The following is a 13462-nucleotide window of genomic DNA, read 5'->3' on the forward strand; positions in this document are numbered from 1 at the left end:
ATTCCCCAGAGTTCCAGATTTCTGCAGAATAAGAATAATTCATTCATGTTTAGCCAGAATGTCTCTGTGTCAGTCATTGTTTAATTTGCAAACCCTAACTTATGTGTACTAATAGGAGAGCAGTCCTATGAAATGTGGTGTTGCTATTGTCTCCATTTATACTTGAGGCAAGTGAGACTAAGTGGATGATTAATTTGTCTAAGGTCACAAAAATAGCAAGTAGCAGAGCTAGGATTTAGACCCACCTAGTCTGGTATCAATCCACTATAGTCCTGCACTGGGATGTAACTCAGATGTTTTCTAGTATCCAAAATGAAAGCTGTCATTCTAGCAGTAGGGCTCGACGTGCCTCAGGTGGGACACATTGTTAAATCCTTAAAATCTTTTTTAAAAATTTAATTCATTTATTCATGAGGTATCATTGTTTTACATCCTTGTTAATATTTTGAGAGTATAGCATTTCTCCCTTCAAGTGTGGTCACCATAGCTCTCCCATCACCAGCGCATCCCTCAAAAAATCAATCAATCAATCAATCAACCCTTCAACTCATCGAAGAAAAACATTTCAACTTCAGAAATACAAGGCAAATAGACAAAAATTGTAGTTGCAACTACTCTGCTGAATTACTTAAGTGAAAAGAGAATAGATCTTAAAAGTTTCTCATCACAAGAAAAAAATTTTGTCACCATAAATGGTAATGTAATGATGTTAACTAGCATTATTCTAGGGATCACCTCACAATATATATAATCATTATGTTGTACATCTAAAACTAATACAATATTATATGTCAATTACATCTCAATAAGAATAATACAATATTTTTTTTTAAAAAAAGAAAAAGTGGTAGATGGATACACAGACATTGAGAAGCCAGCATAGGTGCAAGCTGTCAGCAGATGTAGCCAGAATCATGGCTAATTGTCTGCACTAGCAGTACTCAGCATACGTTAGCTCTTTCATTCCATGGCAGTGGTTGAGACATAAAGCAAAAATGTAGGCATGTTAATAGTTGACCCTTTCCTGAAATGCTTTAAAGGAAATTCTTGTGTTACCATAGCCATGGTCCTTTATGTGTCTGCAAAAACAGCCCATTTTCAGTCCACAGACTATGTTAGAAAAACATACAACAAAATGTAGCATTTTGCTTTTTAATACCTCATCACAAATATTTTTGTGTTTTTTTTTTTTCTTAGTGTGAAAAACTCTCACAGATGAGAAAAGAAACTGGCGATGAGGTCTTCCAACTGAAAATTGAAATGGTGACATCCATTGCTGAGTTTGAATAGCTGAAAAGAATTTATATTGTAATACCTCACAGACATTGTACCATATCCACATCTACTGAGTAGTCTGCTGTGGCTGGTAAGATAATGTATTGATCTATCCTGTATTCACTGAGACTGAGTCTAATCTGTTAATGAATAGTTGCAGAAAAGTCTTGTGCTGTATTCCTAATCAAAACACTTCTTAATATATTGGAATAACACTTTTTTAGTAGGCAAATTGTCTTTATTCTGGTTTGCAAAACAATTTTTTTTGTTTCATGTCTCAAATTTCTTTTGTATTTTTTAACACCCTGTGTTTCCCTTGTGTTTTTTTTTAACTCATGCACATGCACTCTTTGTACAATTTTAAAAAGTAATAAAATACAACATTAAAGTGGTTAGTCTTATTTTTCTTGTTTTGCATTATGTACTTGGCATCAAGTTTTGATTATAAAAGGGGGACAAGGAGGCATTGTAATTATGTAAAAGTCACCATTTTGTCTTATTTTATCATGAAATAGTATCTTTCTCTTAGAAGTATGACTATAAAAATAGTCTCAGTAGTCATATTTTGAACCCACACTAAGAAATTGTTGCCATAATTTTCCTTTGTTTGTCTAATTTTAATTAAAGTGAACTAAATTATATTTTAAGGTATTTTTTTAATGTGAACGTTCTCCTTTATGAATCATCAGAAAGCATTATGTATGTTAGTTTTCTTTAATTATTTATTGTGTCATTTAAGAAAATCAGCAATTGTTTGTATAATTACTAGTTTGTGTGGAAACTGGCCATGTGTGCAGATCAAATCCACTCCATGTGTACTTTTCTAAGAATGGGTCAAATGGGTCAAATGATAGAAATGCAACCAGGAGGTTTGCTAAAGCTTCTTCTGGTCTAGAAAGGAGTGAGGAAGATCTCCAGGGTTTGTCTTGGGACTAAAACTTCAGGAACACAGGGTATTATCACAATGAGAACTGTCTCAGGAGTGGGATATTTGTATACTTGAAGCTCACATATAGTGATGTGTGTACCACCACCCACCCACACACACACACACAAACAGCCAACATATATGCATGATGCAAATGTCTTCTGTGAAACCTTTGAAGAATCCTTTAAAGAATCTTTTATGATCCAGTACATGACATTCAATGCCATATATACATGATATTAATACGCTTGAAGACTCCTAAACTATGCACCATTGTATGAATTTAACTTGTGAAAGAGCTATCACCAGACATGTTGAGCTAAATCAATAGAATGCAACTAATCCTCACAAGAAGTGAAGACTCACCCAGAGATTGACTCACACACACAGCACAGACCCAAAGAAATGAAGTTATGGTTTGAAAGTGCTATGAGTTCAGAGTGTGAGAGCTCAAAGCATTCACCCCAACAGTAGTCATACTTTGCCTTGAGACTGGGCAGATAGAGTCCATGGCCTGGACTCCTGCTTGTGTGTGGTGGGAGGTTAGGATGTTTGTTTATGTGCTCGCATTGCTGAATAGCTCTCCCTGATCCTAATTACACTTTTCTCTGATGTTAATGCTGTCTATGAAACTTCTCAGGGTAACTCTGAAGCCACTTTTACCTAAAGGCCCTTTTATGATTCAGTATATGACATTCATTTACACAGCTGAACCTTGCCTCCCGTGTCTGTGTTCTCTGTGTTCCTTTTTTTTTTTTTTTTTAAGATTTATTTATTTATGCACTCGAGAACTGGGATGTAGACCAGAGGTGTGGGGGGGGTGAGAGAATTCACCAGAGACAGAGTGGGGAGCAAAACAGGCAGATCAACTGAAATACACTGCTGAGGGGAGCAGTGGGCGAGTCAGGAGAGGTCTACTGTGCTGTGTGGGTAGCTCCCTGGCCAGGGATCGAACTCATGCTGCAGTGGCTACGAATTGTTTCATAGGTTGCTTCTTAATCCCTTGTGCCACCAGGGAGGTCCCTATGTCTGTGTTCTTATGAGGAAAAAGCATATCATTATTGCCTATATCTAGGGTTTATGATCTGTTGATGCTAATAGGTTCATGGCAACCAGTCTTATGTCACCCAGTCTACACTAAGAAAATGAAATCAAAAGGCATTAGCACCAATAGGTCCAATGTTCAGGGATATTAGGGATAATTTACAAGAGTAAATCAACAAATAATAAAATATTTAATACTTTTTACTGTCAGTTCCATATACCAGTTGATTCTCATGGAATCTTTTTCTTGATTTCAAACTTTTTCATCCATAGCCAACCTACAGTTAGAACTTGACCATAATTTCACAAATGGAGTTGCACCCAGTGCACTAACACTTTCCCAATAAACTGGATGTCATCAAATCATTCTTGAAAATGTTTTCATTGAACTGAAATTTAGTTCAGCCTCAGGACAAAAGATTATGATAGTGTTCTTTAACTTTTTGCATAATTGCAGGGATTGGAACTTTGTTTGATTCTGTATGATTACCTACAAAATCCTGGAAATCATTCAAATGAACTTCATCTTTTAAAATTAAACTGAAATGACACTTTTTATAGCTAGTTGTGGTGAAATTATTTCTCATAAAGCCCTGTAAATTGTTGTAATAAATCAAAATAAATTGCCAGATAAAAATATTCCATCTGTTTGTGCAAGTCACAAGCTTTTATTTTACAAATCACAAAAGTTTTTACTTTACAGTATTAACATTTTCTCCAGCATGTTGACTCCAAGTCTAGAGTAGACAAGCAACAAAACAACAAATCAGTCTTTTGATTTTAGTGGAGTAAACACTCACACCATGGCAAGTTTGAAGTAAGTACCAGGATATGACTGAGCCTGGAGTTGGGAGTTAATGTCCAGCAACACCCCACATAGCATGTGTAGAAAAAATAAACAAGAAGGGGTACATTTGGAATAATTAGCATTGTTCTCAGTCAGCTGAAAAATATAATTTATAAGCTTGACAATGTTTAACAATAGGCTGCCAGAATTCCTGAAAATTGGCTCTTGCTAGCCAGAATGAGCAACTATCACACATCACCGGTACAGTGCACAGCTCTGTAAGTCTCCAGAAGTCTCTGATAGACATAATAATTCCAACAGAATGTCAAATACTGTACTGAGTGTATTTAATACCCTTGTTGTTGGCTCGTGTCTTCTTAGCTAAGGTAATTCTTTCCAACATTAAACAGATTTCATAGACATCCTCTCCTAAGACTATAGGAAAGTTGCCTGCACTGGTGAGTGTATTTCATAGTTGGTTACTGATTACCAAGGATCAAAAGGGCAATGTGATTAATCTGCTAGTACAGTCTATACTTTTGATTATTCTCTTTAGCCATCTTGCAAAGACACAATCTCTAAGAATCACCACCTTCTATTTTGAAGACCTCGCCTCAAGATGCAGGTAAATAACATATATATATATATATATATGTATATATGTATATATGATGTTTGACAGTTCTATAATAATTAAAATGTCCTATTTCTATTAATAAGTAAGTTCTTAATCTGTGTAATTCTACTAACTCATCGTTTTCAGGATAGAATAGCTCTCAAGTTTATTATTATAAAGTATTATCTGACTGCTAAAATTTAAGAGTGACCTGTGAAAATAAACATATACAGTCAAGAAAATTATTTTACAATGTGCTCTCAATCTTAAGATTTTTAAGAGTATACAGAAAGTATACAGAATGATGGTTGGATTTCCTCATTAAGGATATTAGTGCAGAGTAACAGATTAAGTTCTACATGTAGCTTTAGTTTTCTAGATTTTTCATTTCTCCCAAATTTCTCTTTTGTCAAGAGAAAAACCTTCCTTTTTCTCTGAGAAAATTGAATCTACTTTAAAGTCATCCTTCTATTTTAATAAAATGGAAACAAACAATTTGCTTCATAGGAAATTATTTCTAACAGACTTAATAAAACATGTAATATATTTGAAGCTAAAATATCTATAGCTCTTCTGATAGTATATTTTAAACTGAGATCGATTAGTTTTCCCATATGCAGTCTGTGATATTTTGCTTACCATAACAGTAACACCACAGTTTGTGCTTTAGTTCAACAAAATCCAGCAATAACAACCAATTAACCCAGATTCCTTCCTCAGTCAGTTACTTCTCATTATATGAAACAGGCCAAGTCACCTGATTGACTATCTTAGTTGTTAGAACTTGAAAACAGGCAAGTAAATTCCTTACAATAAATATATATACACATATATATGTATGTGTGAATGAATATGTGTGTGTGTGTGTATATATATATATATATATATATATAGCTTACACTTAAGAAATTCTTAATTCACATATAGTTGACTAATGTATAAACTTCATATGAGTTTGGCTTTCTCCACCTAGGAGTCAAAAATAGCCCTTCTTCCTTCCCCAGAGCTCTAGTTTGAAATTTTCCTTCTATTTTTCCTTCTCCTCCATGCTAATAGAACTGATAGAGACTGTCCATTAGGATATCCTCTTGGATACTAATTGATGTTAAAACCAATTTTACATAAGCAAGACTAAGGTTCCTATCACATATTTTTAGTGACAAAAACATCACCAAACTTATAAAAACCCAAAAATATTTCTAATATGAAATAATCATTTGCATTCATTCATTTTTTTAACCCACTTGTTGCAGTTAAGGATTGTGGGTTGTTGGATCACATTCCAGCAGGTCTAGGTACAAGGCAGGACCCCTCCCTGGGCAGGAAGTCCTTTCAGCACAAGGTGCAGTTATACTCACATCCACATTCATTTAGACTGAGACAAGTTAGACAAATCAACGACCTAATGTGCACATCTTTGGGATGTGGGAGGAAACCTAAAAACTGGTAGAAAATCCAGGCAGACATGAGAAAAAAATGTTGTTATCTGAGGACCTGCACTCTCCAACTTCACCGTTGATGCTTTACAGACTTTGTGACAGCAGATAAAGGTGCTGAGATGGGAGTGGGCAGGAAACAAACCTGAGTGCTCCCTACCTCTACCGAGGCACCTGTACTGGTTCTCTTCAGAACAGTGAAGGATTATTTGAGAACCAGTCATAGAAGAATATTTTCCAGGTTGTAAACAATGAGCTTCTAACTCATGCCCTCTTTAAGAATTGAAGACAGGGCCTCCCTGGTAGTGCAAGGGATTAAGTTGCAGCACTATCAAGCTATCACCAGCCACTGCTGCATGAGTTGGATCCCCAGCTCGCCAAGGAGCTACATGGCACAGCAGACCTCTCCTATCTCACTGATGGCTCCCCTCAGCAGCATATTTCAGTAGATCCGCCTTTTCTGCTCCCCACTCTGTCTCTGGTGAATCCTCTCACCCCCTGCACCTCTGACCAACACCCCAGTTCTTACATGAATAAAAAACTAAAAATAAATCTTTAAAAAAAAGTTGAAGACACTGTAATATATTAGTCCAGTGTTCTTAGGAACAGTCATCCTCAGGGAGTTCCAAAGCTGAACACAGGTGATTTTCTCTCTGGGAATATAGCTCTAGTGCTCACTATTTTCATTTTTACCTGGCCCCAAACATGGCAATGGCAACAAGGAGAAATAGTGGAAACTTGAGAATCTGTGTAAGCCTCAGAACTAATTATGGCCAGTTCTTAATTACTACATTTGTTTCTTGACTTCCCTTTAGCCACCTATTTACACCCTGTCTTTCAGAGAAGTAAAGGTCTATCATAAATTCAACTCTTAAAAGTAATGGGGCTAAGTGGATACCTATTGTTGTAGATAATTATTTTATTATTCTGATTTCTGAAACATTCTCTTCAGCAATAGAAAAAAAGACACCCCCCCCCCCAAATTCTTGATCCAATTGCAGAAACACAGCAAGAAGAGTCTTGAAAAAACAGTATGAGGTTGTGAAAAGATTGTAAGTCAGAAGATGAATATTTAATACAGTTTTACTGCTATTAGTCTAGTGGCTTAGCAAGTCACTAAGCCTTACTTTTTCACCCCACAAACTGTGAATAATTTTGGTGGTATTGTTGTGAATGGGATAAAATTAGAGAAGACCACTAGAAAACACTTTGTAGTTATGAAGCGTTACTATTATTATTATTTTTTTTTTTTTGTGGGACCCTCACCAGCGGCCGGGGAATGAATCAGCACTGCAGAGGCTGTGGGCAGCCTCGCAGCCCAGCACTCAATGGCTGCACTACCAGGGAAGCCCATGAAGCATTATTTTATCAAATTCTTTACCCAAAGCATAAATATAACCTCCCATCCATTGGTGAGAGTCTCTCTGATCACCTCTAGTGATAGGGAGTTCATCTCAGATGGTCACTTTGACAGCTATAATTGCTGGAAAGATTGCATGATAGATGACTAGATAGAACATATTGATTACATACATACATGTACACAGATATATCACACACACACATGTATATGTATACACACACACTCATATCCTCCAAAATCTGCCTCCTGGTTAATCTTGACCTACCTAAGAGTTTCATCAAGGGAAAGAACAGGTCACGGAACTTATTCAGTAGTCACATGGCTACTTAAATTCAATTTAATTAAAATTTGAGTTCCTCTTTCTACCATGCTCAGTAGTCACATGTGATTAGTGACTACATACTCAATGGCACAGATGTACAATATCTCTAGCATGGTAGGAGTTCCTATTGAACAGCTGTGATTCAGGATTCATTATCACGTATAATATACCAGGAACATTTTACACACTTTTATGTGCAAGCATTAAAATATCAGCGATGGAAAATTAATGTCCCTGGAAAATACATTTATATATATTATTATATATATATAATTGTATAATTTAGTTTTACTCTGGATAGTTATAGAAAAGGGAACCTTTTATTCCTAAGCAAATATCTAGTCTTCAAATTCTTATCCAAAAATCTTAAGAAAATGGTGGTATTATTTATTATCACCTATGTTGTTATCAAAGAATTATTTCCACATATTTTAGTTCTCTCTAAGGCAGAGGTCTTTCATTCACAAAGTGACACACCCAGGTTAGAGTTAAAGTCCACACCTTAATCTGGTAAAAGTTATTACTCATATTTCTTCCTGATAAGGTTAAGCCTGTGATTACTTTATGCAGGAAACGTGGAAACAACGATAGTTAATTTTCTAGACTATTCCTTTTACCATTTATCTGAACAAGGAAGTTCGGCCTGGATAAAATTTGTAGTCATTTATATTCATCTCTTCGGGGACATAGAAAGTGTGCACACTGCCTTTGTCTTGAAAACATGAATAGGAATGGATTCAGAAGGGTATAGCACAAATGTACAAGATCTTCTCTCAGCAGCCTATTCAAATAAGACCAAACTTTATTTGGGAAGAGAGAAATATTTTCATCAGCATAGGTCAGCCCTTCAAAACCTTAAGCCAGCCATTTACCTTCTCCCAGACTTGGCTTCTTCATCTATAAAACAACATTATTGGGGAAAAGGCTTCTGTAACTCCAATAACTGCCCAAGACAATTATGATTCATATGCTATCTATAAACCTCCCTAGACTACACGGATGCCACCTCCCTCAGTCATTGTACTGTGAATTCATAACTCCCCACTCTTTTTCTAAGACTTAGCAACATTCTTTTTCTGAGACTTAGTTAGCAAGTTGTTACAACAAATAATAGAATTTTAGTTCCCCAAACTGTACAAAAATGAAAAATGATGTAAAAAATATATAAAATAATTAAAAATAAATTAAAAAACAAAGAATGTTTTATGATAAGAAAATTATATGGAATTAATATTTCAGTGTTCATAAATAGAGTTGTATTGGGACACAGTTACACCCATTTACTTGTGTAGGATTTGGATACTTGCATGTATGCTACAAGGTAGAAGTGACTATTTTATTTTTTATTTATTTTTATGCTACTCTTTTTAATTTTTTAATTATTTTTTTTTCATTTTTTTACATCATTGTTCATTTTTAAACAATATTTGCTTCCCCCAACCCCTCAGGTGTAGTCCCCATAGAGTTTACTCCACTAATGTACCGGTGCACCATCACCTCAGTCCCCTGTACACCTCCCTCCCTCCCTCCCTCCCTCCCTCTGATCCCTCTCCCATCTCCTCCCCTGCAATATGTCTCTGATTTATAATTGTTTGTTTTTGCTTTGTTGTGTTTTGTACCGTTATTTTTTTACACTGATGTCTTATTTGGTTCCCCTATATTCCTGCTATAAGTGAAAAAATCCAATTTTTTTTTCCTTCTGGCTTATTCACTGAGCATAATTCCTTCTAGCTCCATCCATGTTGCTGCAAATGGCATGAGTTTATCTTTTTTGATTGCTGAATAATATGTGTATATATACCACATCTGCTTGATCCAGCCATCTATTTTTGGGCATTTGGGTTGTTTCCAGGTTTTACCTATTGTAAATAGTGCTGCAATAAACATGGGGGTACAAGTGTTCTTTTGAATCAGTGTTTTTGTGTCCCTTGGGTAGATCCCTAAGAGTGGAATTGCCGGCTCATATGGTAGCTCCATTTTTAGTAGACTGAGGAACCTCCAGGCAGTTTTCCATAGTGGTTGGACCAGTTTGCACTCCCACCAGCAATGTAGGAGAGTTCCTTTTCACCACATCCTCGCCAACATTTGGTGTAAGGTGGTATCTCAGTGTGGTTTTGACTTGCATTTCCCTGATTATAAGGGATATTGAACATTTTTCATATGCCTGTTGGCCATTTGCATTTCCTCTTCGGAGAAATGTCTTTTAAGTTCTTCTGCCCATTTGTTGACTGGATTGTTTACTTTGTTTTTTCATAAAATGCAGCAGCAATAGCTTACCAATTTGTTAGCAATAATTGTTAGGAATTCATTTGCAACATTCCATTAAATCCCCTTTTTAGCAGTGGAGCAATATGTCTAGAGACAATTGAAATGACAGTCCACATAGTCACTTATTCACAAAACTCAACTGCATTACTTGTAAATATTTTATATGCTATATACTTCTTTCAAACATGAGTCTTGAAGAACTCACTAAACTTTGAGTTCAGCTCTCACCATCTATTCCTTATAGTTGGTGACCTCTCTCTGAAGAAATAGACTTCAAAAAATAGGCCAAGAAACCAGAAATAAACCCAAGCATATACATTCACTAGTCTTTGACTAGAGTACCCAATGGAAAAAGGATGGCATCTTCAAAAATAGGTGTTGAGAAACTGGATAGCCATATGAAAATAATGAAATTGGACTTTATCTTACACCATACACAAAAAATCAACTCAAATGGAGTAAGACTAAAATTAAGATCTAAAACTCCTAGAAGAAAATTTGGGGAAAAGCTTCATGTGACATTGGTCTTTGCAATAAATTTATGGGTATGACACTAAAGGCACAGATAACAAAAATGAAAAGGAGTAGGGCAACATCAAACTAAAAAACTCCTGCATAGCAAACAAAACAACAGAATGAAAAGGAAACCCATGAACTGGGAGAAAATACTTGCAAGTGGTACCTCTGATGAAGAGTTGGTCTTCAAAATATATAAGGAACTTCTGCAACTCAATAGCAAAAAATCTAGTAGCCTAATTTTAAATATGTGCTAAGGACTTAAACAGACATTTCTCTCTTACAAGTGGCCAGTGGATATGATATATGAAAAAGTGCTCAATTCACTAATTATCTTAAGAACTCAAAATCACACAGACATCATCTAACACCTTCCGGATGGCTATTATAAAAAAAAAAATAGATAATAAGTGTTGTCAAATACATGGAAAAAAATGGAATTCTTGAACATTGGTGGGAATGTGACATGATGAGGCCTCTATAGAAAATGTTGGAGGAGTCTTGCATCCTCAGGCCCAGGCCCAGGCCCAGTGTGGCCTATGAGGCCTTTGCCCAGGCTGGACACAAACCCCAGTGTTAGTGGATGAGCAACTCAAATCAGAACTGAACTCCACCCTCTGAATTCTGACAAGATACCAGCACAGGGCCTCCCCGGTGGCACAGGGCTGTGAAGCTGTCCGCAGCCTCTGCAGGGCCTGTTTAATTCCAGCCAGGGAGATTCCCACATGGCGCGGCAGACCTCGCCTGTCTTGCCCGCTGCTCCCCTCAGCAGTATACTTTGGTCCTTCTGCCTGTTCTGCTCCCTGCTCTGTCTGTCTCTGGTGAATTCTCTTACCTCCCCGTGCCTCTGGCCTGTACCCCAGTGCTTGTATAAATAAATAAATCTTTTAAAAAATTGAAAAAAAAAAAAAAAGATACCAGCAAAGCACAGTGACCCAAACTCTACCCCTGACATCGCAGTGGATTCAGGGAAATAGTGGGCTACTGGGAAGGGGGTAGAGCAGATCAGCCTTTTGGGGGAATCTCTTATAAAAGGAGGGGCATGGGGGCCTCCCTGGTGGCACAGGAGTTAAAGTCTCAGTGCTATCAAGCTATTGCCAGCTACTGCAGCAAAGTGCCATGAGTTCAATCCCCAGGCAGGAAGCCAGCCCACATGATACAGCAGACTTCTCCTGACTTGCCTGCTGCTCCCCTCAGCAGTGTATTTCAATAGATCTATCTATTCTGCTCCCCATTCTGTCTCTGGTGAATTCTCTCATGCCCCACACCTCTGGCATACACCCCAGTTCTTGTATGCATAAATAAATAAAAAATAAATCTTTTTTTTAAAAAAAAGAAAGGGCATGTGAGCACTCAGCCTTTTTTCCTTGAACTGCTATGGATGACAGTGCCCCTCATCACCATCAACAATGGTTTGTCTCTGCTGCACCCTTCCAGCCTAAGCCCCAGCTTTAGATGGTGGCCTGCTGCACACAGCAACACCTCACCATCCTTTAATAATTCTCCCCTTTAGTTCTCCCTCTTCCCTGTTGAAATAAAATGTTTTTCTATTTTGCTGCATCAAAACTTTTTTTTTTTTAAATAGTTGTGGCAGAGAGTTCACAGATGCAGAACTAGTGAGAGGGGTCATGGCCCAGTGAGAGTTTCAACACCCTTTGCCTAATAACCAAAACATTGTGGAGTTTTCGTAAAAGATTAAACACAAAACTACCATATGATTCATCAAGCCATTTCTGGGTATATAGAACAATTGAGTGGGCTTTGTTTTTCATGATAAAAAAGGAGAGTGTGGAGCTTATTTTGAATTAGAGTCCACCTTCTCTCTAACTGCCATATTGAAACTTGTAAGTGAAAAGTAAGAAATATGACTCAACTACCTATGGGAACTTCTGAAGAACACCTAGGAGATGACAATCTGCTCTTTCATTGGTGATTGGAAAAGCAAGAAGAAGGTCATCTGTTGATTATTACGAAAGACTCCACACTAGCTTTCTGCCTAAGACTGTTGTTATCTTCCAACCCAAAAATGCCAAACAAATGACCTAGTCTTTAGTCCATTCCCATGCTGATCCTTTAAATTCGCAGCTACTCTCACCTGGTGGCACACACCTTGGGACTGCTCTTTGCTTGTGCATTCAAATTATGGCTCCCAGTTTTAAATAAACAGTTCTTGAATACATTACAATGTGATTACTTCTCAATCTATAGGAGTAAGCCTGCCCACTATGATGAATGTAGTGCCATGCTCAGCAGAGAGTCCACTATTTGTCAAATGTTGATTAATGAAACTTTCTGTGCAAACTTCACAGTGACTATTGCTCATTAATATACTTCTTATAACGCTAATATCCAGGGGGGAAATTCTGCACCATAAAGTTACATTTAAAACAAAAATGTCACATCTGTCCGATTGTTTAACCGGGTGAAAAGAAAAATGTGTGAGTAAAGAAAAACATTTTCTGAATAATCTGAGTGAAGTTCTACTTTACCACCACACTCCAGTTTGCTCCTTACTTTTCTTGTTGAAGAGTAGCTAAATAACTACTTGAAGACAGGATTTGTTTTTGCCTGAATCATCCAGAAAACTCAAAAAACAACTCATTCTCTAAGAACCATCTGGGGGCACCTGGAGGAGGCTGCCCTACGCAGTCAATGTCCTGTCTTCCTGGGGCGTAGCCAAGCTACGCCCAGCTTAACCACGAGATGACAATGTCCCCTAGGGCATATTTTGTCATTCAGAGCAATGCCAAACACCTCTATTACGCAGTTCCTGGCGTTTTCGTATTTGATCTTTCTATGTCTCCTCCCCCCCCAAGGAATCTAAGAGACACCCTAACTAATGCTTTCAGACTCTTCTAATATCGCACTCTACTGAGAGTAGGTCAGCTCAGTCCAATGAAGTTGTTT

General features: G+C 37.1%; 1 protein-coding gene across 1 annotated transcript in view; it reads left to right on the top strand.

Annotated features, from left to right (window-relative positions):
- The window catches only part of STARD3NL (STARD3 N-terminal like), a 29152-nt gene extending 27659 nt beyond the window's left edge, over positions 1 to 1493 (top strand). Inside the window, exon 9 of the mRNA XM_037510376.2 lies at positions 1198 to 1493. The gene's annotated coding sequence lies outside the window, so the exon portion shown is untranslated. The remainder of the gene's footprint in view (positions 1 to 1197) is intronic.
- The last annotated feature ends 11969 nt before the right edge of the window (positions 1494 to 13462 follow it).

The sequence above is a fragment of the Talpa occidentalis genome, unplaced genomic scaffold (genome assembly GCF_014898055.3).
Source record: "Talpa occidentalis isolate TD23 unplaced genomic scaffold, MPIMG_talOcc4v2.1, whole genome shotgun sequence".
Classification (NCBI taxonomy): domain Eukaryota; kingdom Metazoa; phylum Chordata; class Mammalia; order Eulipotyphla; family Talpidae; genus Talpa; species Talpa occidentalis.